This window comes from Rhipicephalus microplus, chromosome 10, assembly GCF_043290135.1.
Source record: "Rhipicephalus microplus isolate Deutch F79 chromosome 10, USDA_Rmic, whole genome shotgun sequence".
NCBI lineage: Eukaryota > Metazoa > Arthropoda > Arachnida > Ixodida > Ixodidae > Rhipicephalus > Rhipicephalus microplus.
Genome location: NC_134709.1, coordinates 54,536,023 through 54,562,558, shown reverse-complemented (window position 1 = coordinate 54,562,558; position 26,536 = coordinate 54,536,023). Strand labels below are relative to the sequence as shown.

At 48.3% G+C, this 26,536-nt stretch overlaps 1 long non-coding RNA gene across 1 annotated transcript in view; it reads right to left on the bottom strand.

The window, feature by feature from the left end:
• LOC142774397 (uncharacterized) overlaps nt 1-26,536 on the bottom strand; it is a 75,215-nt gene that overhangs the window by 275 nt on the left and 48,404 nt on the right. The window lies entirely within an intron of this gene.

Below are 26,536 nucleotides of genomic sequence, written 5' to 3'. Positions count from 1 at the left end.
AATTGTAGCGAAGCCTCCGAACTCTGAAATGGGTCGAACTCTTGAGTACCTTCTAGTGGGGCTACCCAACAAGAACGCCGCTCGCGCTGAGAGTCCGTGCTTGGCCGTTACTGTCGCCATTGTGTATACTCGCTGTCTGCCCGCTAATAAACGCCATAACAAATTGGTGGAGAGTGCTACGATCCCCTTTGATGCCCTGGGAACTGCGTTCACGTACCCTGCAATCTACAATGTCCCACGACGCCTCGCAGCAAACGCCTCCTCCCATGCCACCCCCTTGTGCCGGTGTCCCTAGGATCCGAGATCCACCAATCTTCACGGGCGCCGATGGCACTGACGTGGAGGACTGGCTCGCTATCTACGAGCGCGTGAGCGTCCCCAACAAATGGGACGAGGACGGCAAGTTGACAAACTTGGTGTTCTACCTTGCGGGCGTTGCAAGCTTGTGGTACAACAACCACGCGTCCGATTTCGCAACCTGGTCCAATTTCAAGACCGCTATTACCAACGTTTTTGGCCGCCCTGCCGTCCGTAAGCTGCAAGCCGAGCAGCGCTTACGCGAACGCGCTCAGCAGGCCGGTGAATCATTCACCAGTTACATAGAAGATGTCCTGGACCTTTGCAAAAAATCCAACGACAGCATGTCCGAATCAGACAAGATCCGGAACGTCATGAAGGGCATTGACGATGATGCCTTCACGATGCTGCTTGCCAAAAACCCAGGCACAGTAGCTGAGGTCATCACGCTGTGCCAGAGTTACGAGGAGCTCCGCCGGCAGCGTTCGATGACCCGTCGCTCTACACAACGAGATGCAGGGCTTGCAGGCTTGGAGGCGAGCTGTGATCAGGTGGCACTGCTGGCAGACCTCAAGTCCTTCATACGTGAGGAAATCGCGCGGCAGTTTTCTCTCCTGCCCTTTGCCCACCCACCGGCTGCTCAACAATCGGCCACTACCATTCTTCCACCCATCCGCCGAGCAATTGAGCAGAAAATAGCGGAGGTCATGCCGGCGTACCAACCACAACAGCTTCCGGCCCCTGCGCCCCCAAGTTACGCCCAAGTGGTCGCCAGGCCGCCTCCAGTCGTTCAACCGCCCGCCCCACTGACTTACGCCGAAGCTGCCGCACGACCTCCATCCTTTACAGCGGCTATGCCGGCTACGTATGTTGACGTGACCTCGCAGACTCAGCTCCAGCACCCCCTGCAGCCTTTCCAGCCACAGTTCCGTCCATCGGCTCTTACGTCATGGACAAGACCTACCCCAGCGAACCGATGGCGCACACCCGACAACCGGCCCATCTGCTTTGCCTGCGGTTACGCCGGTCACGTAGCCCGTTATTGCCATCGTGTACAGCCGGCTCCAATTTCTTCCCCTATTGCTGGCCACCTCAGCCGTCCCTATCACGACGAACCACCATCTAGGCCACCGCCGTCTCGCCCAGGTCCATCTCCTCGAAGGTCGCCGTCTCCACGACGTCGTTCCCTGTCCCCCATGAGGCCAAGTTCGGCTAATCATGAGCGGGAAAACTAGTCGTCGCCGTCCCCGAGGCAAGGACTGCGATGCTATTGCGATGTGAAAGCCCCCAGAGCCGCCCATCTAATGTCATAGACGTGCTTGTGGACGGTGTTCACGCATCTGCTCTTATTGACACTGGAGCTGCAGTATCCGTTATGGACGAAAACTTCTGCCGCTTGCTTCGAAAAGTGACGACGCCAATTTCTGGGTTGTCCCTTCGTACTGCCGGTTCACATCGTATCCATCCTTCAGCAGAGTGCACAGCTCGCGTTGTCGTTCAGGACGTTCTGTATGTCGGCCAATTCATCATCATTCCTGCATGCTCTCATGACGTCATCCTGGGGTGGGATTTTCTCTCCCGCAACGACGCCGTCATCCATTGTGCCGCTGCCGAAATTGAACTCTCACCCTTCTCGCATTTGACGCCGGAAGACAGTCCCTCGACACTGAGTAAGATTCTCGTGAAAGACGATACCACAGTGCCTCCAAGTTCGGCAATGGGTGTATCTGTCTACTGCGCTGGACTCTCCGACACAATTGCACTCGTTTCGCCATCCGACCGTGCTTGCCGAAGGAAAGGGTTGCTAGTACCTTTCGCGACCGTGCAAATCACCCAGAGCAACGCCGCTATTTTTGTGACGAACCCCTCCCCGTACACTGTTACCTTGGTTCGAGGGGAATGTCTCGGCAGAGTGGAACCAGTGGATAACGCACAAGTCCTGGACGTACCTGATGACACGCGTTGTCCCAGTTCCTGTACCGTCAGCGCTGTTTCCACTTATGATTCATCATCTCCTGATGTATTTGGCCCTTACATTGATGACAATCTTACGTCGGTACAGCGTTCCCAGCTTCTGGACCTGCTGCGAGAATATCATTCTTCTTTCGATGTCGGGCGAAGTTCTCTCGGTCGCACGTCCGCTGTTACACATCGTATCGACACTGGTGCCCATCCACCATTACGGCAACGTCCCTACCGCGTGTCGCCTGCTGAACGTCGGGAAATTAACGAGCAGGTTAATGATATGCTCAGACGCGACGTTATTCGGCCCTCGGACAGTCCGTGGGCGTCTCCTGTTGTTCTTGTCGCGAAGAAAGATGGTTCTGTGCGGTTCTGTGTGGACTACAGACGGCTCAATAAGATCACTCGCAAGGATGTTTACCCACTTCCGCGCATCGATGACGCAATTGACAGCCTTCACGGAGCCGAATTTTTTTCTTCTCTCGATCTGCGCTCGGGGTACTGGCAAGTACACATGGCTGATGACGCTCGACCGAAGACTGCGTTCATCACACCCGACGGCTTGTACGAATTCAACGTCATGCCGTTTGGTCTATGTAATGCACCTGCGACCTTTGAGCGCATGATGGACACTGTTCTGCGCAACTTGAAATGGCACACGTGCTTGTGTTACCTCGATGACGTTGTTGTGTTCGCTCCAGATTTCTCCACGCATCTCCAACGTCTGAAAGAAGTTTTCGCACGTGTGAGCAATGCCGGCTTGCAACTAAATCTGAAGAAGTGCCGCTTTGCAGCACGGCAACTCACCATCCTAGGGCACGTCGTGTCTAAGGATGGCATTCTTCCTGACCCAGCCAAGCTTCGGGCCGTGGCTGAATTCCCCAAACCTGCGTCCGTCAAAGAACTGCGTAATTTCGTGGGCCTGTGCTCATACTTCCGACGCTTCATACGAAACTTTGCTACGATTATATCACCGCTGACGAAGCTCCTTGGAAGTAACGGGCCCCTCAATTCGTGGTCGTCTGAGTGCGACGACGCGTTCGCGAAGCTCCGCCATTTGCTGACGTCTCCTCCCATTCTACGCCACTACGACCCTACGGCCCCGACGGAGGTGCACACAGACGCCAGTGGTGTAGGCCTTGGCGCTGTCCTGGCGCAGCGCAAACCCGGATTCTCTGAATATGTCGTAGCATATGCAAGCCGTACGCTCACGAGAGCCGAGACAAACTACACCGTCACGGAGAAAGAGTGCCTGGCGATCGTCTGGGCCCTTACAAAGTTTCGACCTTATTTGTATGGTCGCCCATTCGATGTCGTCACCGACCATCATGCACTATGCTGGCTTTCATCATTGAAGGATCCCTCAGGCCGTCTCGCCCGTTGGGCTCTTCGCTTACAAGACTATGACATCCGCGTGCTGTACCGCAACGGACGCCAGCATGCTGACGCCGACGCCCTCTCGCGCTCCCCTCTGCCTGAAGGTGATGTGCTCTGCTCAGTATCCTCGGCTGCTGTTTCTGCATTGATGTTGACATCATCGCTACCGAACAGCGAAAGGATAATTCGATCGGCCCGCTCATCGACTTGCTCTCTGATCCATCCGCAACGCCATCCACGCGTGCTTTGCGTCGTCAAGCTCGCCATTTCGCCATCCGTGACGGCCTTCTACACCGACGCAATTACGACGCCGATGGCCGGCAGTGGTTACTCGTGATACCCCGCAGTCTGCGGTCAGAGATATGTGAATCCTTCCATTCTGATCCGCAATGCGCGCACTCTGGGGTATTCAAAACCTACCGTCGTATTCGACAACGCTACTTCTGGCGCGGGATGTACCGCTTTGTGCAGCAGTTCGTTCGCTCCTGCCTCGCTTGCCAACGCCGCAAACCGTCAGCACACATGTCGCCAGCCAGTCTGCAACGGTTACCTTGCCCTGAGCGTCCGTTTGGGCGCATAGGTATCGATTTGTATGGACCACTTCCTCTGACGTCGGCTGGTAACCGCTGGGCCATCGTCGCCGTAGATCATTTAACGCGATACGCCGAAACCGCCGCTATCCCTGCGGCTACTGCGCGTGATGTTGCGTCCTTCCTATTGCATCGATTTATACTGCGCCACGGTCCACCTCAGGAGCTTCTCAGCGATCGAGGCCGTGTCTTCTTGTCGGAAGTCGTCGAAGCCATTCTGACAGAGTGCCATTCTGTCCACCGCAAAACTACTGCTTACCACCCACAGACGAATGGCCTCACCGAACGCTTTAACCGCACCCTCGGCGACATGCTTTCTATGTACGTCGCTGCCAACCACACTAATTGGGATAATATACTGCCCTTCGTCACCTACGCCTACAACACCGCCCCTCAGAGCACGACTGGTTTTTCACCTTTCTACTTGCTGTACGGAAGGCACCCGTCGCACACCATGGACACAATGCTCCCGTACGCGCCGGATCCATCTGAGTGTACACCTATTTCCGAGACAGCCAGGCTTGCTGAAGAGTGTCGCGAGCTTGCCAAGACTTTTATGACGCAAGAGCAAGAGCGGCAGAAGGGTATTCGTGAAGGCTCCACCACTTCTGAGCCCACGTTCCTTCCTGGTGCGCTTGTATGGCTCTCGATACCGACCTCTGCAGCTGGCCTCTCTTCCAAACTACGTCCCAAATACGAAGGCCCCTACCGTGTCATCAAGCGCACCTCACCCGTCAACTATCTGATTGAACCCGTTGAACAATCTTCGGACATGCGCCGCCGTGGGCGAGACATCGTCAACGTGGAGCGCCTGAAGGCTTATTATGACCCGCTCATAGTAACAAGCTGTTAGATCGCCAGGCGGCTCCCTCTTCGACCCCGGGGTAATTGTAGCGAAGCCTCCGAACTCTGAAATGGGTCGAACTCTTGAGTACCTTCTAGTGGGGCTACCCAACAAGAACGCCGCTCGCGCTGAGAGTCCGTGCTTGGCCGTTACTGTCGCCATTGTGTATACTCGCTGTCTGCCCGCTAATAAACGCCATAACAATATATATATATATATATATATATATATATATATATATATCGCAGAGTTATTCTGCGACAATCTATTAGGATTCGGCTGAAGAAGACACATCGTACAAACAGGTAGATGCCTCAATGACAGGAGAAGAAAGGTCGTGGCAACACAAGAAAGAAACCCTGCTGGGCCTTTCACCTTCCACAATCACCACTGTAAGTGTACGATCACACTGCATTACATCACAATTTCAGCGGTGAGTTGCTAGGAGGATTTCATGCTGAACGATCGTGCCCCAGCTAACTCCGACGACAGCGTAGCTCCCGCCGACTGCTTCAGCCTCTGCGGTCTCCTGACGCTGTGAAACTCTCGCCGAGTGGTGCGCCTATTTGGACATGTTTCGACCGGCTCCCCACTTTCCTATCTTCTCTTTTCCGCCGCTTGCCATCTCTATCTCTTCATCTATCTTCTTCTATCCTTTTTATTCCTCCTCCTTTCCCCCCCCCCCTTCATACAAGGCACTTAGCCGTGTCGCCAACGGGCGGACAGAAATAAGTGCCTTTTCCTTTTCCTTCAAGCATCACCACATCTCAGCAAGAAGCAATTACAAGCTGACGCGTGAAATTTCTGAAGGCACGACCACCCATGATATTGAACAATCATGCGCACGGGCGCTTTTCATATCCTACTAAGCGAAAAATAAAGAGGTTCATGCGCACAAAGCAGTGTTCTGGGAGTCAGAGAACATTTGATTTGCTATCAACTGCTATAAATATGCAAAAAAAAGTTCTAATGAGCGCCCCATTGCTATTCCAGCAATGTGTTGTCTGTTTCTGTGTCCTGGTCTGAGTGGTTTTCTGGAACCGCATCGGTATGTGCAACCAAGAAGCTGAGGCAAGCGAAATTCTCCTACGTAGAGGTAGAGTTTTTAATCAGCGTGACTTAAACTGCCTGCATCACCTTGGCGTGAACGCAACGGTAGCGTGCTCTCCGCAGCTCTGCATACCGTTTGCGTATGTAGAACAATTATAGAGAGAGAGAGAATTAAGAAAGAAAAGGAAGGCAGGGAGGTTAACCAGATGCTAGTATCCGGTATGCTACCCTACACTGGGGTTGGGGAATATGGGGTTGAAAGAGATAGGGAGAGTTAAAAACACCGACACACACGCACACACAAAATCAGTCCATCCAGAGGCGTTCCGACAGGCCAGTAGTTCGCAAGACGCCCAGTAGCGCTTGCACGGCTTTCTTCTGTGACGATGAGTCATGACGATGGCGCAGTATACTTTCTTCTGACAACGACTGGACATCTAGCCTGTTTAGTTTATTAGAAAGGTGTTGTCTTTCCAGGTGGTGTTTCAGGCAGTCACACAGGATATGTCGCATTGTTTCTTCATCTCCGCAGTGTGCAGTCAGTGGTGTCGGCGGTGTCGGCCATCCCTATGCGGAACGCGTACGCACGGGTAAACGCGACTCCCAGCCATAGTCTGCACAGAGCAGTAGCGTCGCCTCGTCGAATTTTTGTTGGAAGCTGTATGCTTAACTTTGGACTAAGGGATCGTAATCTTGCATGCGTAAAAAGAGGCTCATTCCAAAGAGCCATGGAGCGTTAGCGAGCAAGCATGCGGAGCTTCCTAGGAGCGTCCGTCCTTGAGAGAGGTATTGACTGGTTGTTGTCTTCTGTATGGGCTGAACTGGCGGCTTGATCAACTCGTTCGTTACCGATAATTCCACAGCGGCTTGGCAACCACTGAAATATAACGTGGTGCCCTTTCTTTGTTATATGGTGTAGCATTTCTGCTGTTTCAAATACCAACTGCTCGTGTGGACCACGGCGTAGATTCGACAGAAGTGACTGCAGTGCCACCTTGCAGTCGCAGAAAATCGTCCATCGTTGCGTGCTTTGGTCGTTAATGAAACGCAGCACAGCGCGAAGCGCTGCAAGTTCTGCTGCCGTTGTTGTGGTTGCATGGGCTGTTTTGAATTTGATGGTTGTGGTGTGCGTTGGAATAACGACCGCCGCAGTTGAGCTGTTTGGCAGGACGGAGCCGTCGGTGTACACGTGGGTGCAGTTTTGGTACTTCTCGTACGGCAGAAGTAGGGCGAGCTGCTTGAGGGCTGGTATCGAGAAATCTCGTTTTTCTGGATGCCTGATATTGTCAGGTTCATGACTGGCTGTTTGAGGCACCATGGAGGAATTGAAGGTCTCGCCGCGGGCGTAAGACCAGTTGGTAGGGAGTCACCATGTGTAGTTATTGTTCGACAAAAGGAAGTATGAGGTCTATCCGCTGGTAGAGAGGCTAGGTGGTGATGGGGAGTCCGGCCCACATGCCTTATGTGTGTCCTCAAAGCTTCAATTTCAATATGAGTCTGCACGAGGTGGTCTTTGGCTATAGCTATAGTCGCCATTGTTGAGGCACCCTGAGGCACACCTAGACATATTCGTAGCGCCTGTGCCTGAACGCTTTGTATCATGCATCGACTTGTTTTGCTGGTGTTTGATAATGCAGGCAGACTGTATCGTAAAAAGCCAAGGAAAAGCACCCTGTACAGTCGTAACATAGCATTAGGCTGCATTCCCCAAGTCTTTCCAGCGAGAAACTTGAAAAGATGGCATATGCCTGTCAATCGCTTTTTCAAATACGACACATGAGGGCTCCATGATATGTCTCTGTCGACTATGACACCCACAAATTTGTGGGATCGACGATATGGTATATTTTGACCGTTAATTGACACTCTGTAATTCGACATAGGTTTGCGCGTAAATGCCAGAAGAGAGCACTTTCCGGAGGAAAATTCTAGGCCTCGATTGCTTAGATACAAAGCAGTTGCAGTAGCAGCCCTCTGTATTGTCGCCCGTAGCCACAGGCGAGTTACCGCAGATGTCCAGATGCAGATGTCATCAGTGTATGTTGGTAGATAAATATTGTTTGGTAGGTGCGTATGGAGAGCGATTAGTGTTATATTGAATAGCACGGCGCTCAGTACACCACCCTGAGGGATGCCACGACAACTGAAATGTGCAGACGTGTTCCAGGTCTCTGTACTCACAAAATAGGATCGCATTTGGAGATCACTGCGTATCCACTTAAACATTCGGCCACCCACTCCAATCTCTTCTAGTGCGACAAGGATGGCTTCATGTGTAACGTTATCATAGGCTCCTTTGACGTCAAGGAACAGAGAGGGGAAAAGACGCTTATGGCCTTTCTCGTGTTCAACGTACGTGATTAGGTCGTTGACGCTATCGATCGATGATCGACCACGTCGAAAGCCAGCCATGGCATTTGGGTAGATCTCACGATACTCCAAGTACCACTCGAGTCGGCCGAGAATCATTCTCTCCATTACTTTATCCACACAACTAGCCAATGCGATCGGGTGATAGGAGGAGAGTTCCAATGGTGATTTGCCACGTTTTAACAGGGGTACTAGTAGACTAGTTTTCCAACTCAAGGGGACAGTGCCCTCTAGCCAACAATCATTATATAGCTGAAGTAGAGCTATTTTCAAGCGCTCACCCAGATGACACAGGGCTCTGTAGGAGATTCCGCCAGGTCCGGGTGCGGAGGTAAGTTTGCATGAAGCGAGTGCTGCCTTGAACTCCTGAATGGTGAACGAGAAGTCCATACAGGAATCACGTGGTGGCGGACAACTGCTCGAAAGTGGTGAGCTGGTAAGTGCTGTAGTTTGCCCTGATAATCCGGCACAGAACTCTTCAGCAACGTCTACATCTGGTCGATTTTGGTGAAGGGCTAAGGCCTTGAATGGTGACTTCTGAATGGGGGATGACCGCAAACCTCTAACCGTCCTCCATATCTGCGATAAAAGCCTACGAGGGTCGATTGACTCGCAGAAAGTAATCCAGCGTTGGAATTCTAGCTTGTCCAACCGACGTTTGATCTTCTTCTGCATACGTCTAGCAGTCCGTTAATCTTCTATGTCCTTTGTGCGCCGGTACCTTTTTTCAGCTCGTCGTCGCAAGGCTCGAAGCTGCTCCAGCTCTATGTCGATGTCCACGATTCCTACAGGGCATAAAATCGTACACACAGTCTCTTTTACAGTACTCTTGATGGCCTCTTCTAAATCAGATATGTGTTCTTGGCATTGGTCTTCCATACGAGACTGAAATTTTTCCCAGTCTACTCTTTTACCTATGTCGCGCACTCAAGGAGGCGAGAATCCGCTTATCTTGACGTATGTTGGAATGTGATCACTCCCATGCGTTTATATATCCGTGAACCATTCAGTATGTTTCACTAGGCTTCGCGAAACAAAAGCCAAGTCGAGACAGCTACTGTATGTGGAGCCACGTAAAAATGTAGGACTGCCATCGTTCAGTAACCAAAGTTTGCTGTCGGAGGCAAAAGACACCAAGTTTCTGCCCTTCATATTGGTATTCTGAATTCCCCATAATGTAGGATGAGCGTTAAAATCCCCAATGATAACACACGAGTGAGGAGTTAACGCTACGATGTCTCGTAGTCTTTTTTTATCCAAACGGCTTGATGGTGATAGGTATGCGCCAACCACAGTGATGTTGAGCCTCCTCTTTTTCACTCTCAAGCATACGTATTGGTTTCCGTCATGAGGTGGTTCAGGTTGAAGGATTTAGGTGAGGTCTCGCCGAATGTAGACCAGAACCTTGCTGCTTTCAGTAACAGTAGACGACATAAATGGTTCGTATCCCGAGAGTCGTATTGCACTCGATAAGTTCGGCTCACGGATGACGATTGAGGGAAACGTATTGACGTACACAAATCCACGAAAGTCACCAATGCGCGATCTCAGTCCCCTGGCATTCCACTGCAGTATTGCTGCTTTACGAACCTCATCCCTGAAAGACAGTGGTGGGTTAGCCATGGTCTACTCTAGGGCTGCTAGCACTGGACTAAGCGCGTCCAGTACTTGAAGGGCACTTTTGGCTGACGGTGTATTCATGTCGCTTAACAACATGCGAATGGTGTCCACTAATGATCTTGGCATCACCATCACGCTATGATCTGGCTTCCCGGCCGTTGCAGCATCTTGTGCTTGTTCTTGAGGCGGCTTCTGTTGAGGCTCAACAGGTCGTGTAGGCGGCTTTTGTTTAGGCTCAACAGATCGTCAAGGCTGAAGGGGTGGCCATTCTTTTGGGGAGAAAGAGAGAGAGATCTCCCAGCATCTTCTTTTTCAGCGCAGATATTTGCCGTGCTAGGAGCCGCGCCTGTCGATTTCACTTGAGTTTCTGACTTTCTCGTCAGATTTTGCACTGTCCTTCGTGTGGACCTTTGACGATGACGGCGCCTTCGCCTTACTTTTTGCGCAGCTTCTCTGTAAGCCGAGTTGTCTCGTACCATTTGGCTCAGAATATAAATCTCTTTTTTAATCTGAGGAGAGTCCTTGGAGGAAACACTGTGAGCTCCTTGGCAGTTGGGGCATTTCAACGTAGTTGCATTGCAGTCGTCTTTTGAGTGGTGTTCAGCGCATCAGGGGCACACTGCGGAATTTCTGCAGACGCCCTTCCCGTGGCCAATCTTCTGGCAATTGAAACAGTGCATAGGCTTCGGAATAAATGGGCGAACCTGATGACGGAAATGGTCAACCTTCACGTAAGAGGGAAGACAGTCACCTTTGAATGTTATTCACACACAACGAGAGATGCCTAGGCACCAGCATGCACAATGACGTTGTTTTCACTCATTGGTTTTATCAGTACAGGAAAATCTTCATTGGCGATTTCAGTGTCTATGTCACAGGTAACTCCTGTTACGGTGTCACCATTCGCTGGTATGATTGATCGGACTTTGATGTTTCCCAGCTCCAACACATGCTGTAGCGTGTTCTGTGCACTCGGGTTCCTCACGTTGATTGCCAAAACATTCTTCCTCGTGTTTATCCTGATGTACTTAATCTCGTTAGGCACAATGTTTTCAAGGTAGAAGGACAGTGCTTGCCTGTTGAGGATGCGTAGATTGGCAGTAGTAGTCTGCGGCACCAACATAATGGAGTGAGGCCATTGCAGAGGCACTGTCCTCACAGTGGCTGTACTTGATACCGATGATGCGTTCATGATTCTTCGTTTGGCCTTGCTGTAGAGCACAGGTTCGAAGCCGTCTTCCGAGGACTCGTAGTCTGATGCAGAGTACAGCTCGGTGTCCTCGCTCTCACTAGACGGATTACCACGCTTTCTTGAAGCAATGCCCGTGGATGAACTGGTACTGGGCGGGATCACCGGGGATTGTACATCCATCACCGCAATGTAGGGGGCTGGAGACCCCGCTGTTGCGCTGTGGAACGCAGAAAATACAGCACAGACAGCAAGATGTGTTCCACTAGAGAATCACTTCGTCTTCCTCTAGAACAATTATAAGTTTGCCTATAACAACCTTAGCTCAAGAACTCTTTTAGAACATGCAAGCATTCTGAGATTTCAGTCTGTGATCTAAGCGCACTACTTTCTATTGACGGCTATTAGCTTTGAAAACGCGCTTTACACGTTAGCACTAGAAACAAAATGTGCTAGTAGATGCAGCGTGCAGTGAGAAAGCACTAGCCGCTCGACGTGGTGAAGTCTCCAAACGATAGGGTTTTACAATGTTGCGTATTTCAAAGCCCTGATAGTTCACTAAATCACTCAGTATCTGACCGAAGTCATCGGTTTTGAGAAACACTAGTTGAAAAATAGGTGCATAGATTTCTAACGTGCAGGGAAGCTCATTCCACTCATTTGGGTTCAAAATTTGTCCACAGTATTAAAACGATACTTTGGTGACCGGAGTCGATCGCACAGGTTCCTCTCGGATGTCTTTCTTCACTTTTCAGTGACAGCAGCGTATATGCTTCAAGGCCTGCGACAGTCGTTAAGCGTTGATTTTTGTCTAGGAGGTCTAACAAACTTTTGACATCTGACGCGAATACCTCAGTTGGATCCCGCCATTGTCTGATCAGTACGTACAAACAAAGCCTCAGTATATGATAAACCTGGTGTACCAGGGTACTCTCGGCCAGAAGTTCCTTAATGTTTGACATCACGGCCCACGCATTATTTTTCAGAAACCTCATCTTAACAAGCAAGTCGTTGCCACCTTCAGGCGATGAAACAAGAATTCTGAGCTTCTCACACTTCGTCTCCTTTGGTTTATCGCTTCTCAAGAAAGACGAAATGGCATCGCAGTAGTCAAAAGTATCTTTTAGAGCTTCATAGAAAGAGATCAACTTCAACAGACATACTGTTTTTAGCGACTTGATGGCCATACACATAGCCAAGAACACAAGACCAAACTTACAGTGCATCTCGCACGATTGTTTCAACACACTATGAAATTGTACAAGATTATTGTGAGCTCGTTGAACGAGCTCGTCCTGATTCGACCTTCCAGAGCATTGTTAAGTAGGAAGCCCAGATCATTAAAGAAAAGCGCCCTGAACTCGGGGCTCCTATGGTGGTTTTAGGACGTTAAACCCCACATATCTATTAATTCGGTGTTGGAGAGTTGCAAAACCTTGTCAAGCGTCTGCATGCACAAAGCTGAGTCAGAGTTCAATACAGCTACTTCGTCTAAGGTCTTTCCAACAGTCTGAAGGGCAGTTTCTATCAACATGTCAGTTGATGCTGCATTACACTGTAGGTCGATCATGAAGATTTCACGTCCAGGAAGCTTGTCATCATAGAATGTCGCAAGCATCTCCATGGCCAGACGTTTACGAAGTTTGGCGACTCATTGAGGGGAACAAATATGGGCTCGCCTTACATCAGTGCGCTTATCGTCTCAAGGTATTTGCCACTGACTTCATGTAGGTGTTTCGTGCGTGCCGCCGGATACTTGCTTTCAAAGCGGCTGAGGGCACGGTGAAACTGATGTGGGACGTCATTTTAATCTTCTCTTTTTGAGCGGCCTCAATTAATGCATTCTTCCAGCAAACTTTGCTGTGATGAGTTTTTTTTTTTGAGATGCGAATCAGAAGACGATGTGAACAAATCGGGCACAAACCATGCAAGTAGGTTTAGAGCCTGGCATAGAAGTAAGCGTGTGTGAAGAAACCTCGTGAATCAGCATGCTGCATTCGCTCTCACGCAGCCGTGAATTAGAAGCAACGACACTTCAGCGAAATCTCATCTATGTCTGCGTGGCACTTTTCAAACGGATGTCCCGCTGTGATCGTAAATGGTCCGCAATTTTCATGGCGCCCTTGACGTTGGCAATGCTAACTGTCACATGACAAAACTTCAAAACGTTCACTCCTTCATAGGACATTGGCTCTTAAAAATGGCTATACTCTTTTACGTAGTCACTGCAAAGCTTTTGTTTTCTTCTCGATTTGCTCGATCGAAATCTCTTTTGACGCGCAACAGAAATGTCTTATGTGAGCATAAGAATGTTTCCGCACTTGACCCTCACTATCGTGGCTGTCTAAAACTGTTCTCTCGCACGCATGCGTCCGCGTCATAGAAAACCATTCCTACACACCCAATACTACGTGCTACAATCGACTCCAATTAAATATCTTGACGGGCACAGTGGCAACATCGGGTGGAGAAGCATTGGGCCCGTATATTTGATGTTGTTTAGGCACCAGCACGAATGTTGCCTGGCGCACCTTAGTTTCGCCAGGGGACTGCCTATCAAGATGCCATCGTTGGAATCTGATGCACATACGTTCGTTGATTTGTTGACATTTCTCGCTTCGTGCGTTACAATGCCGTTATGAAATGCGTGATGGATGTGGTGTAAGATACTGTCGATGAGGAGGCAACACTGAATCCGTCAAAACAGAAGGTATATAGATCAGCGATTAGAACTTGCCTTTTCAATAGAGAAAACAAACCGGATCATATTGCCCCTTGGAAGAAGAGTTCATGAAATAAATCTAAACTTGAAACATTAATTGGCGAGTAATTACCGCATTTTTCGGATAAAACCGAAAACATGAAGCCCTATATCTAGCATAGTTTCCTAAAATTAACTAGACACGCCTCTGGCTCTGCGATCTCGTACATGTAGGGGCCACGTGTAAGATAACTTTCGAAGTATTTGATTTCAATATGCAAGTTAATCAACGGTTGGCTCACGAATATGCTACCACTGTTATCAATATACCATGCCTCAATCATCAGATAGATTTCTTCATTTATGTGCCATGGACAAAACTGCGCAGTCATCTAACATTAGCGTGCACTTTTGTTTTCTACAATGTAACCCCTTAACTGCTCCTTGTTTTTTTATTTCCGTTCAAAAAGTGGTTATTTTCGCTGATTTCGCTTCTTATTGTTCTAAAACGTAGCTGGTTGATGTCTGAAAAATATTTTTATCACTAGCTTGGTTAAATAAACGGACTAATGTTTATTTTTGAGCAATACATAGGAAACCAGGTACTGGCGAATAATAAACTTAATAAAAGGCATAAACAAAACAGTTACAGACGCCACATCTTTCTTCACTTGTGTAGGCTAAGCTCCCTGGGCGTTTTTCACTCAGGAGCTTCGCGGCTGTGCGGGAAATTTCAAAATGCGGAATAACGCAAAGCGGCTTCACTGGCGAGCAATAGCAATGTTTGCGTCCGAGCCGTGTTCACCATCACCGGAGGAGCTAATCATACACCGTCGTCGCTGTCTTCTATCCCGGACACAAGATAAATATCTGTACGTGAATCATCATCACTCAAAGAAGATGACGAAAATGAATAGGTTCTTTTTCGCGTTCACGGGCTAGCAGCTGTGCATGGATTGCCGCCACCACACGCCGTCTTTCGATACGAAACCCGCGCTCCTGCCATCGGAGAAAAAATCCTCGAGCGAAAGCTGGCATCTAGTGGATTGCGCGCAATGTAACCTGTATATGACACTTCTCCACCTGAACAATAGATGTGAGTACCTACTCCTTTAGAAGGAGTTCTAAAAAAACACTCGGGGCAGGACGAGCTCTGCTCCTCCAAAGCAGTTAAGGGGTTGATCAAAGATTACGTGAGCCTCCAGTTAGCGATATCCTTTGTTTTATTGTTATTTGGTTAACGCAGCATCCCGTCAATCCAACATAGACCGGGACGCCGCTAAGGCACTTAATAGCTACACCTTTAGGGTGATCATTGGTTTTTTGGTATTTTACGAAATAAATAACAGTCCTTTTGTCTTTTACTCGTCCATTCTTTCACTGCACTGTGGCGCAAATTTTACCTAACTTATTGGCAATCGTGAAAACAACATTAACGCCGTATCTACTTCCCATACTTTCTTTACCACGCATGCAATACGCAATGAATGATCGGTATACCTACGACAGGTTACTTCACATCACTCTCCGCAACCATGTGCGGAATGGGGATTTGAGGTGGTGGGCGCAGCGGCGGGTGTACACAATGCGCGTGTACGCAAGTGTATTCTATGTATTCATACTGAGCATTGCCATCAGCTTTGCCTGGATTGACGCTTATAGTTGCGTGTACTCACACGTATTTTAATGCAGTATCCTACATTGACCAATTCAATATTTATCAGCGGCTTGAATTACGTAGGCGACTGCCTTTACCTTCTTCCTGCCAACACTTTCAGGGAAGTTCTTGATAAACTTGTCTAATTTTCTCATCTCGTTCGATAAAAGTGTCCATCATTCGTAACCACTGATAACTTGTATTGAAGGTGTTATATCAAAAGGTGCCAAGAAGAGCACGAATTGCTCGAGGTATTGAAGTTCGTGAACTTTGACGCCATGAACAAAAAATCTGATTCTAGGCTAACGAACTCATGAGTCGACTCACTGGGACCCACTCAGACTCAAATCCAGCCGTGAGTCTATGCCTGAGTGAGTCCAGATGAGTAATACCTTAGTGCGTTTGAGTTCCAGTGAGTCTGGCGGACAAACATTTTTTTGATTCCGAGTCCGAGTAAGTCCTGCTGAAGAAAGTTTGTTGAGCCTGAACCCGCGTGAGCACTAAATGTAAAATATATTTCATAAGTGAGTCTAATTGAACGTTACAATGTTTCTCATCTACGCATGGGTGTTTCCATGTGCTCTTTTTCCAATAGTTTATGCTGACTAGATCATGCACTTGTGGGTGAACGGCCGTTATTGATTGGTTAATCTGACCTTTATGTAGGTCAAGTAATGTAGCTATCGCTGTTACATTTCATCGTTTCACGCATTGCATTCGCTGTCGCTTATTGCAACAGTAGTGCAATAAGCAACGTTTTGTCCGAGTTTCACTTTTCTAATTTTCAGCAAAGTCCAATTTTCAGCAAAGCGAAAACAAGTTAGGAAGACGCGTTGCCCCATGTGATATAAATGAAAAAGGTTGTACGCCCAAGCAAAGCTTTCATTCTATCATTTTTCAAATAACATAACAGGGAAAAGCTTCACTTTTTTGTACTGATGCCGAGCATTTTCTTATTTTGCTTTTTCTCATATCGATACCGCAAATACAATGTTTACGAGGAAGTTAACAAATAATTTTCAGCAAAATACCAACAAATTGACGACAAGAATCAGCATCACTTTTGTTTGTTATTTCGTTATTTTTCTATCGATCAGCTCCACAGTGGCAACTGGAATTGTACAAAAAAGTTTTGAACTACCTCTAGTGCTACCAGCAGTTTGGTTCAGTTTTCTTTCCCATATGACCTCCCATAACAATTAACTCCTAGTGGAAGGCAAAGCTGAGGAAAGCCCCTGACCTCACGCGCTGTTTGGTCGTTGTGAAGCCGGAAGGCGGCCCTGTTGATTGGGCAGATTCTCCTCTCTTTTTCCCGTAATATAAGTGAAGTAGAAGGTACGTCTCTTTCTTCAGATTGAAAACCACATGTGCAGCACAGAATGCGTGTCGTGGCGATGCGAAACCAATTGAAAGGAGCTGTGCACGCTGGACCAACACGATACCATTGGCGAAATGATTTCGTACGAGTGTTAATAGCAAGTAACAGTTCGCTGACAAAGAAACAAGCACAATATGACGCTCAGTGCGGTTGGTCAGACCCTTCGTTGCTGAGCCGCGAAAAAGCTCCAGAGGCCACTCTTTATATATTATATTTCTCTATGACGATACCGTTGGCAAAATCATTTCGTACGAGAGTCACAGGTCGCCGACAAAGAGGCAAGCCCAAGACGACGCTCGCTGTGGTTGTTCAGACCATTTCTTGCTGGGCCGCCAAAAGGCTCCAGTGGCCATTCTAGCCATTAACGAGGAACTTGCAGCATTTTATAGTTTGTTTTACGAAGACTACTCACTACGATCAGCTAAAACAAACTGGTGCCTTTTCAAAAACAAAGTACATGATCTCATTCGTACTTTCATCCCCACTATAACAGTAACAGAGCGAACACAGACACCATAATTTAGTGTAGCACTGAAGCGCCTAAAAAACAAAAAGAAACGACATTACCGGTCTGCTAAATTATTATACACAGTGGATATCTGGGAAAGATACCACGCCACCGAAAAACTGTTCGATTCACTTGCCGCAAAATCCAAACGCACCATCTTTGCTTCAACGTTACCAAACATGCTAAACACTAACCCGAAGCAATTCTGGAAATTTCTTAATCCAAGCACATCTAAAACTATATCACTGTGTGACGAACATAATCAACCCATCCCATCAGATGACACTGCACGTGTATTGAACGACGTTATCAGCTCAGTTTTCACTAATGAACCTGATAGAGATTCGCGTTACTTGTCTCCGTTTGAATTTTCCGTAATGCACGATGTCACCTTTGAGGCTACACGTATCGCTGCTTTGATCGACAGCCTAAAGTTCACATCATCAGCTGGCATAGACGGCATCAAAGCCAAAATACTAAAAAGTACAAAGCACGTTACCAGTGTCATTTTTTCTTGCATATTCCAGCAATCACTTTCCTCTAGTACCCTGCCACAGTATTGGAATGTGGGGAAGGTAATCCCAGTGCCCAAAAAAGGTAAACCAGCAGCACTGAGAAACTATCGTCCCGTCTCACTAACGAGTGTATGTTCGAAATCAATGGAGCACATTCTCCATTCCCGTATTGCAAAATTTCTTAGTTTTGTCAACTCCTTTAATCCCAACCAGCATGGCTTCCAGAAGGACCCTTCCTGTGACACTCAAATGGCTCTCTTCGCAAACTACATACGTTTTATCCTTGATACTAACACCCCCGTCGACGCGCTATTTTTATAATTTGAAAAAGCTTTCGATAAAGTGCCCCACAACCGTCTAAATCTAAAACTGTCTCACTCAAACCTTCATTATCTTGTTTTTCAATGCATACGTGATTTTCTGAGCAACTGTCAACAATTCGTATACGCCCTATACACTGCTATTCTCTTGCAAACAACACAAACACTCCTATTTTCTTGCGAACGTTACATCCGGCGTTCCCCAGGGCACAGTCCTCGGGTCCCTGCTCTTTCTCTTTTACTGTAATGATCTTCCAACTAATACTTCTTCCAGAATTTCCAGAATTTGATTGTTTGCAGACGATTGCGTGCTATACTACCCTATTAGCAATAAAAATGATGGCACCTACAATTTGGTCGCCGAGGCTACCTACCAGTCGACCATTCGTTCGCAAGAAGGATCTGTGGTGCACCGTCGACAGCAGTCCACTCTTTTAAATTGCGGAGACACTGGACATGTTTACCGCATCTGTTCATATTGTGAAAAAAGATACCGGACTTATGCGCCGCCTTTTTCACGACCTCATTTCGACATCCGACGTGACAGCGCGCACACGCAAGGACAGCCATCCGCTCTGTATCGTCGATCCCGCTCTCCGTCTTCTCTATGGCCGTGACGTCACAACCATGCTCGATACTATGTTGCCGCATGAAAGTGATCCCGTTGAAACAAGCGCAAACTACATAACGCAGCTTGCTGAAGAAGCCCACCAAATTGCCCGCGTACGTATTTGTCACCACCAGAACTATGACACAAGGCGCTATAATCGTCACCGACCAGTCTCATGTGAACCAAGAAAGAAAGTTTGGATCTGGACACCAGTTCGCCGTCCCGGCCTCTCGGAGAAGCTCTTAAGGCGATACTTTGGGCTATAGAAAGTCCTCCGGCGCCTCAGTGATGTTACCTATGAGGTGATTCCTGACAGTCCACATTATTCAAGACGTCAAAGACATGCACCAGAACTTGTACATGTGGTTTGGATGAAGCCTTATTTGTACGAATGAACCCGTGGGCTTCCACTGACTACGAAACCGGCCGCCATGATGATAGAGCATCGGGACGATGTCCTCTTTAAAGGGAGGCTAATGTCACTGTTATAAGCCGTAAGCACAACAGAGGAGAAAGAAGCCAGCATCACGAGTGGCAGTCTTTGGCGTTTTTCGAGGAAAACGACATTGCGCGTCTGCTCTTGTGCTTTGGTTTTGTGTGCAAATAGAGCCTTGCCGTTAACGTCAAAACGAAGCCCTGTGTCCTGTTCTTTGCACGTTGCGGCAATATTTCTCCATGGCGATACCGTTCACGAAATCATTTCGTACGAGAGCTTACAAAGAGTAACAGCTCGCCAACAAAGAAACAATCACAATACGACGCTCACCGCGGTTGGTCACTTCCTTTCTTGCTCGGTTCTGAAAAGGCTCCAGTGCCCACTCTTTATTTAGTATATTTCTCTGTGGCGATACCGTTGCTGAAATCCTTTTCTACAAGTGTTAACAGCGAGTAACAGCTCGCCGAAAAAGAAGCAAGCACAAGACGACGCTCAATTCGAATGGTCAGACCCTTTCTTGCTGAGCCGCGAAAAGGCTCCAGTGGCCACTCTTTATATAGTACATTTTTTTATGACGATACCAGTGGTGAAATCACTTCGTACGAGTGTTAACAGTGAGTAACAGCTCGTCGATAAAGAAGCAAGCGCAAGATGACGCTGGCTGCAGTTGGTCAGACCCTTTCTTGCTGGGCCGCGAAAAGGCTCCAGTGGCCACTCTTTATATATTATATTTCTCTATGGTGATACAGTTGGCGAAGTCATTTCATACGAGTGTTAACAGCGAGTAACAGCTCGCCGACAAAGATTCAAGCACAAGACGACGCTCGCTTCGGATGGTCAGACCCTTTCTTGCTGAGCCGCGAAAAGGAACTGGTGACCACTCTTTATGTAGTATATTTCTCAATGGCGATACCGTTGGCTCAATCATTTCGTATGAATGTTAACAGCGAGTAACAGATCACCGACAAAGATTCAAGCACAAGACGACGCTCGCTTCGGATGGTCAGACCCTTTCTTGCTGAGCCGCGAAAAGGAACTGGTGACCACTCTTTATGTAGTATATTTCTCAATGGCGGTACCGTTGGCTCAATCATTTCGTATGAGTGTTAACAGCGAGTAACAGCTCGCCGACAAAGAAGTAAGCACAAGATCACGTTCACTGCGGTTGGTCAGACCCTTGCTTTCTGGGCTGCGAAAAGGGTACAGTTGCCACTCTATATATGGTATATTTCTTTGGAGCGATACCACTAGATAAATCATTTCGTACGTGTGTTAACAGCGAGTAACAGCTCGCCGACAAAGAAGCGAGCACAAGACGACGCTCGCTGTGGTTGGTCAGACCCTTTTTACTGTGCCGCGAAAAAACACCAGTGACCACAATTTATATAAGATATTTCTCTAAGGCGATAGCGTTGGCAAAATCAATTCGTACGAGTGTTAACAGCGAGTAACAGCTCACCGACAAAGAATCAAGCAGAAGACGACGCTCGCTGCTGTTGGTCAGACTTTTTTTGCTGGGCCACTAAAAGGAACCAGTGGCCACTCTTTATATAGTTTATTTCTCTACAGTGATATCATTCACGAAATCATTTCGTACGAGTGTTAACAATGAGTAACAGCTCACCAACAAAAAAAGAAGCACAAGACAACGCTCCCTAGATGCACTGACAATGGCGTGTGTGGTGTAATTATTTTCATGACATTTATCCACGCACTTTACAGACAATATGATCGACCATGCGCAGCCTTTTATGGTAGCATATCCTCTCTCATGTGAGCGAGGCGACGCCCGGTCATCGTGCTTGTGTTCTATGTAAAAGCACGTCGGCGCCAGCAATGGGCAACCACCATGATCTTGTACACAGTGCAAGCACGTAAGACAGGTACATATATGAATGCGAACCATGGTGTAGGAATATACAGGTGCGGACAATCTTCCATCAACGCTTTGAAAAGCGCAATTCTATCGCGTCCAGATAATGTTCTGGACAATATCAGTTATCTTGCAGCTTCATCTGTGCCTTCTTAGATGGCACTACGACGAGCGGGGTCAGCCGTCTCGGCAGCACACTGTGCAGAAACGAGCATGCTACCAATTGTAGGCCTTTTTGCATGCATGTGTGACTACGCTGTTTTTAAGCCGAGTTCCTGTTGGTTCGCGTGGTTTAATACCATTCTGCTGATGAAAGTGACAACGCATGGCTGAGAGATCCCCGCAATGAGTGTATAGAACGCTTTTGTAGCGCACTGCCGTTCTGGCTATCGGACTTGTGCGGATCGTGTGCCTCTCTTCAATGTGCCGTCTGAAAGTGATCGTTGGCATAAATATGTGTATTCGAATAGTAACATCTAGCCATGAACTACGGCATTGCTTTAGTGTGCTGTAAAAGAAATCCTTGTGTGGTTTAGATAACTATAAATTTTGTGGAACACCTCCATTCCTCTTGTGTGCTTGATATGGAAGAATGGCGCGTTTCAAATATTTATGTATTTCGCGCTCACATTGAACAAGGACAATTATGGCTGCACGATTTCCTGCGTAAATGAAATGGTGATACGCATGAAATATGTTTCTAGCACAGTAACTATTTTTTTTAGTTAGGGGGTAATAATCATGCGTGGCAAACACGATTTGATTTCGAGGGACACCGTAGTCGAGGGCTTTTTACTAATTTTGACTGTCCGGGTGTCACAGAACGAGTGCTCAAAAAGGACGCGCCGCCAAATTCTCGCGATGAAACGCGGGAGAGACGCCGTGAGGTCAACGAAAAAAAAGAGAGAAAACAAGCATCCAAGAGCTCCCCGGGCGCGCGACCCTCCCCTCTCGGAAGCGTAGGGTCGCCCACGAACCTCCTCATCCCACAACGGCGGCCGAGCAAGCACTCGAATGTTCTAGATGGAAAGGGGCGTGGTGATGCCGGGTTGAGTCATCCGTCACGGACGGCATTCGAACCGTCTCGCCCTCTCCACAGCTTTCGCTGCGTATCGCGCCGACGAAATGACGAGAACTTACTGGAATCTCGCGCGGAAGGTATTTAATGGAGCAGCCGAGGTGAGAGATCAGGAGAAGACGGAAGTTAGCGCCAGAGCGCGTAGGGATTCCGCCGTGTAGTCGGCGAAGGTTTTGTCCATAGGGACAAAGCAGGAGAAGAAGAGGATTTCCACCTGAGGGGTTAAGGCTCGAGCTACAGGCAAGAGCGTGTGTCTACCGCTATCGAGCGAAGACGCGTGGCAACAGCTGCGTGTGTGAAGCCGACGTGTTTCCGGCGAAGAAGTTTGAAGCTTGGGGAGAGGCCTATTGAAGACGTTAGGTTTCCTGGAAGAGAAACTTCGGCGAGGTTTCCTGGAAGAGAAAATTCGGGGGCAGCGGAACGACAACAACGCTGGACTTTGAGTGAGTGATTCTCGGAAGAGTATCATCGAGACTTTTGTTCCAAGAACTTTGGACTGAATAGGTTTTTCTATCTCTTTAGTCTTTAAGTGTTTTGGTTGTTCAATGCATGCGACTGCATTGTAGTGCGTATTGTTGTCTGTGTCCGTTGTTTCGAGTGTGGCTGATTGTACGGTGTAGTACGTTGTTTGATTGGTGACATATTGTATGCAACTATTGTGGAGTGTGCATACTTGTGTATTGTTTTTTTTATCTGCCTATATTGAGAATATAATTTTGTGTTGTTTATCAACTCTCAGCTCTGACTTGTTCTTTGGGCCACAGCCGGCGTCCGCTGGCGCGCCAAAAAGGACCACTTCTAAATTGTCCACGCTTTCGTGGTGCGGTTCGGGGGGCCGATACTTCGACCCTTGGAATTAGCCAAGCAATCGCCTCCCGAATCAACGGGACCTGTGTGACAATTAATCTGGCGTCCGCGACGAGAACCTTTTGGTGCAAAGTGTGTACAAAGTAGTGAGAAAGAGCCTCGACTTGTTGATAGTGCTATCGGAACGATTTTGTGTGTTGCTCAGTGTTCTTGTTAACGAGTGCAGGGGAGTGTTCCGATAGACTGATTTAGGCAGATACTTTTTACACGCGGCAAGAATTTATTTGCGAGACACCATGAATCTCGAAAAGTTAGTTGCTCTTGGTGAGAAGATGGGTCTTTCTGGCGCCGAACTACGGAAATGGGTAAGCCAGAAGGAGAAAGAGGCGGTGGAAAGAGAGAGGTTGGCACTTGAGAGGGCCAAGGAAGAAAAAGCAGCTGAGTTGGAACGAGAGAGGTTGGCAGCTGAAATGGCGAAAGAAGCAAGAGAGGCAAAGGAGCGACCGTTGAAAGAAGAAAGAAAGCAGCAATTGAAGTTGGAGCTGGAGAGAGAAAGACTGGCAGCTGAGATGGCAAAAGAAGAAAGAGAGGAAAGAGAATGGCAGCGACAGCACGAGATAGAACTCGAGCGGCTCCGTTTGCAACAGCAAAGTGAAACTCCGGTCCAAGCTAGAGTTGAAAGCAGCGAACGGGAGGACCACAGCTTCCGCTTGAACCCAAGCAAGCTGCTCGTAGCGTTTGATGAAAAGAAGGACGACCTTGACGCGTACCTTCACAGATTTGAGACAGTTGCAAGGAGCCAAAATTGGCCGGAACATCAATGGGCAACTGCTTTGAGTACTTGCTTGAGAGGTGAAGCGCTCAGTGTGTACGGTAGGCTGACGCCGACCGATGCAGCCAACTATGGAAAGGTGAAAGCTGCTTTGCTGAAGCGATATAGATTTACTGTGGAAGGATTCCGGGACAGATTTCGGACAGGAAAGCCAGCTGATGGTGAGACGGCTACGCAGTATGCCGCCCGACTTTGCCATTATTTCGACAGATGGATTGAACTTTCAGGGACACCGCAGGAGTACGATGAGCTTAGAGAGCTCCTAATTAGAGAACAATTTCTTACTAGTTGCCACCCAAGCCTGTCGCTGTACTTGAAAGAGAGGAAAGCTAAGTCACTTGAAGGCATGCTTGAAATAGCTGATCAATTCTTGGAAGCGCAAGGTGGCACTAATTTGGCCAAGGTCAAGAAGGAATGTCCCGAAGATTCGAAGAAATCGGCTCCCGAAAAAAAGAAGCGTGCACCGGAGAGCATTCCGCGATGTTTTCTGTGTAACCGAGTGGGTCATCGCGCGAAAAACTGTCGAACGATCTTTACGAGCCCGACGATTGTAAAATGTTTCAAATGTGGTCAGACTGGGCACAAAGCAGACGCATGTCGTAACGGTGCGAGTCAAACTCACCAGGTATCCTGTGTGCAAGCGGCACCAAATCCGGTAATAATGCCATCACCGATGGATTCGTAGAGTTGAAAAATGGGGAGAAAATTCCTATTGTGGGTGCTGTAATGACAAAACAGCCTACCGGTGTTACGAAGGGAATGCCAACGCTGCCTGGAAAAGTTGCGGGCAAGAAGGTTACGGTGTTAAGAGATACCGGTAGCTCCACTGTTATCGTGCGGAGAAATTTGGTACGGGAAAATGAGTTAACAGGCAAAACGAAACCAGTTTGCCTAATTGACAGTACGGTTCAGATGCTTCCCGAAGCAGAGATTGAGGTGGAAACCCCGTACTTCAGCGGGAAGGTTACCGCTCTATAAATGATGACCCACCTGTACGACCTCGTCATCGGAAACATCGACGGGGCGCGAGGGCCGAATGATCCAGAATGTTTGAGAGAAGACCCTAAGATAGAGCCCTCGCCAACCCAGCGACCACGAGATACAGTGGAGGAGCATCCCGTGACGGATCGCACTCGAGCCCAAGGTGAAGCCGCGGAGCAAGAGACAGTGAATGAGAAGATGATCGTGTTGAATGAGTTCACATGCTGGGCAGCTGGACTTACGTAGGCACGACCTCAACCGAGCGACAGTGTAAAGGTGACGGAGTCGGCCGGCCAGGCCAAATGTCGTGACGTGAACAAGCGGGTGAATAACCGGGCAGGATCGGTTGAGCGTCACGACCCGTTAACAATGTCGGAAGTGACAACGATGACTGAGACGCCGCCTCAGATACCGTCGTTGGAAGGAGCTCTCCGGAACAAAACGAGCAAAAACAATAAGAAGAGATCCAGAGAGCACCGCAAGAAAGGGTGCAAGCGCCGCTCTAAATGCACAGGATAGGTGCTGAGGTCAAATCGGAATGTGTTTGGCAGGGCTGAGTGCCATATGTTGTGTTAATGTTCTTGTTATCCTGTGGCACAACAGTATGTCGAGCGAATCAAAATGTTTGTTGCGGTGATGTGATGTATAGTATTGTGCAATTGTGGTAATAAGAGCTTTGTATATTTCTATTGTCTGGAATATGTGATGGAGCATTGTATTCATGTACCTGTGGCTATACTCTATGTGTTGTGAGATTGAATTGCAAAGTATAGTTGTATTGAGTGATCTATTGTGAATGTGAAGTGTTATGAGCGACGGATTGTGTTACAGTCTGTGAGAGTGTGTGGTGACTGTTCGCGCTCGTTTGTGTGGCTTTGAATATTATGAGATAATATTCTTAAAGTGGGGGGCAGTGTCACAGAACGAGTGCTCAAAAAGGGCGCGCCACCAAATTCTCGCGACGAAACCCGGGAGAGACGCCGCGAGGTCGACGAAAAAAAAGAGAGAAACAAGCATCCAAGCGCTCCCCGGGGCGCGCGACCCTCCCCTCGCGGAAGCGTAGGTTCGCCCACGAACCTCCTCACCCCACAACAGCGGCCGAGCAAGCACTCTAATGTTCTAGATGGAAAGGGGCGTGGTGATGCCGGGTTGAGTCATCCGTCGTGGACGGCATTCGAACCGTCTCGCCCTCTCCACAGCCTTTATTGCCATCTGCCATTATTGAGAATATAATTTTGTGTTGTTTATCAACTCTCGGCTCTCACTTGTTCTTTGGGCCACAGCCGGCGACCGCTGGCGCGCCAAAAAGGACCACTTCTAAATTGTCCACGCTTTCGTGGTGCGGTTCGGGGGGCTGATACTTCGACCCTTGGAATTAGCCCGGTGATCGCCTCCCGAATTAACGGGACCTGTGTGACACCGGGGCTGCTTAACATGCATGCACCTGCATCTAAGCACATGTAAATTTCTTGTATTTCTTCCCCAAAAGTAAATATTTCAATGGGCGAATAGTAGACTCTCTAGCCTTTTTTCAATTACTA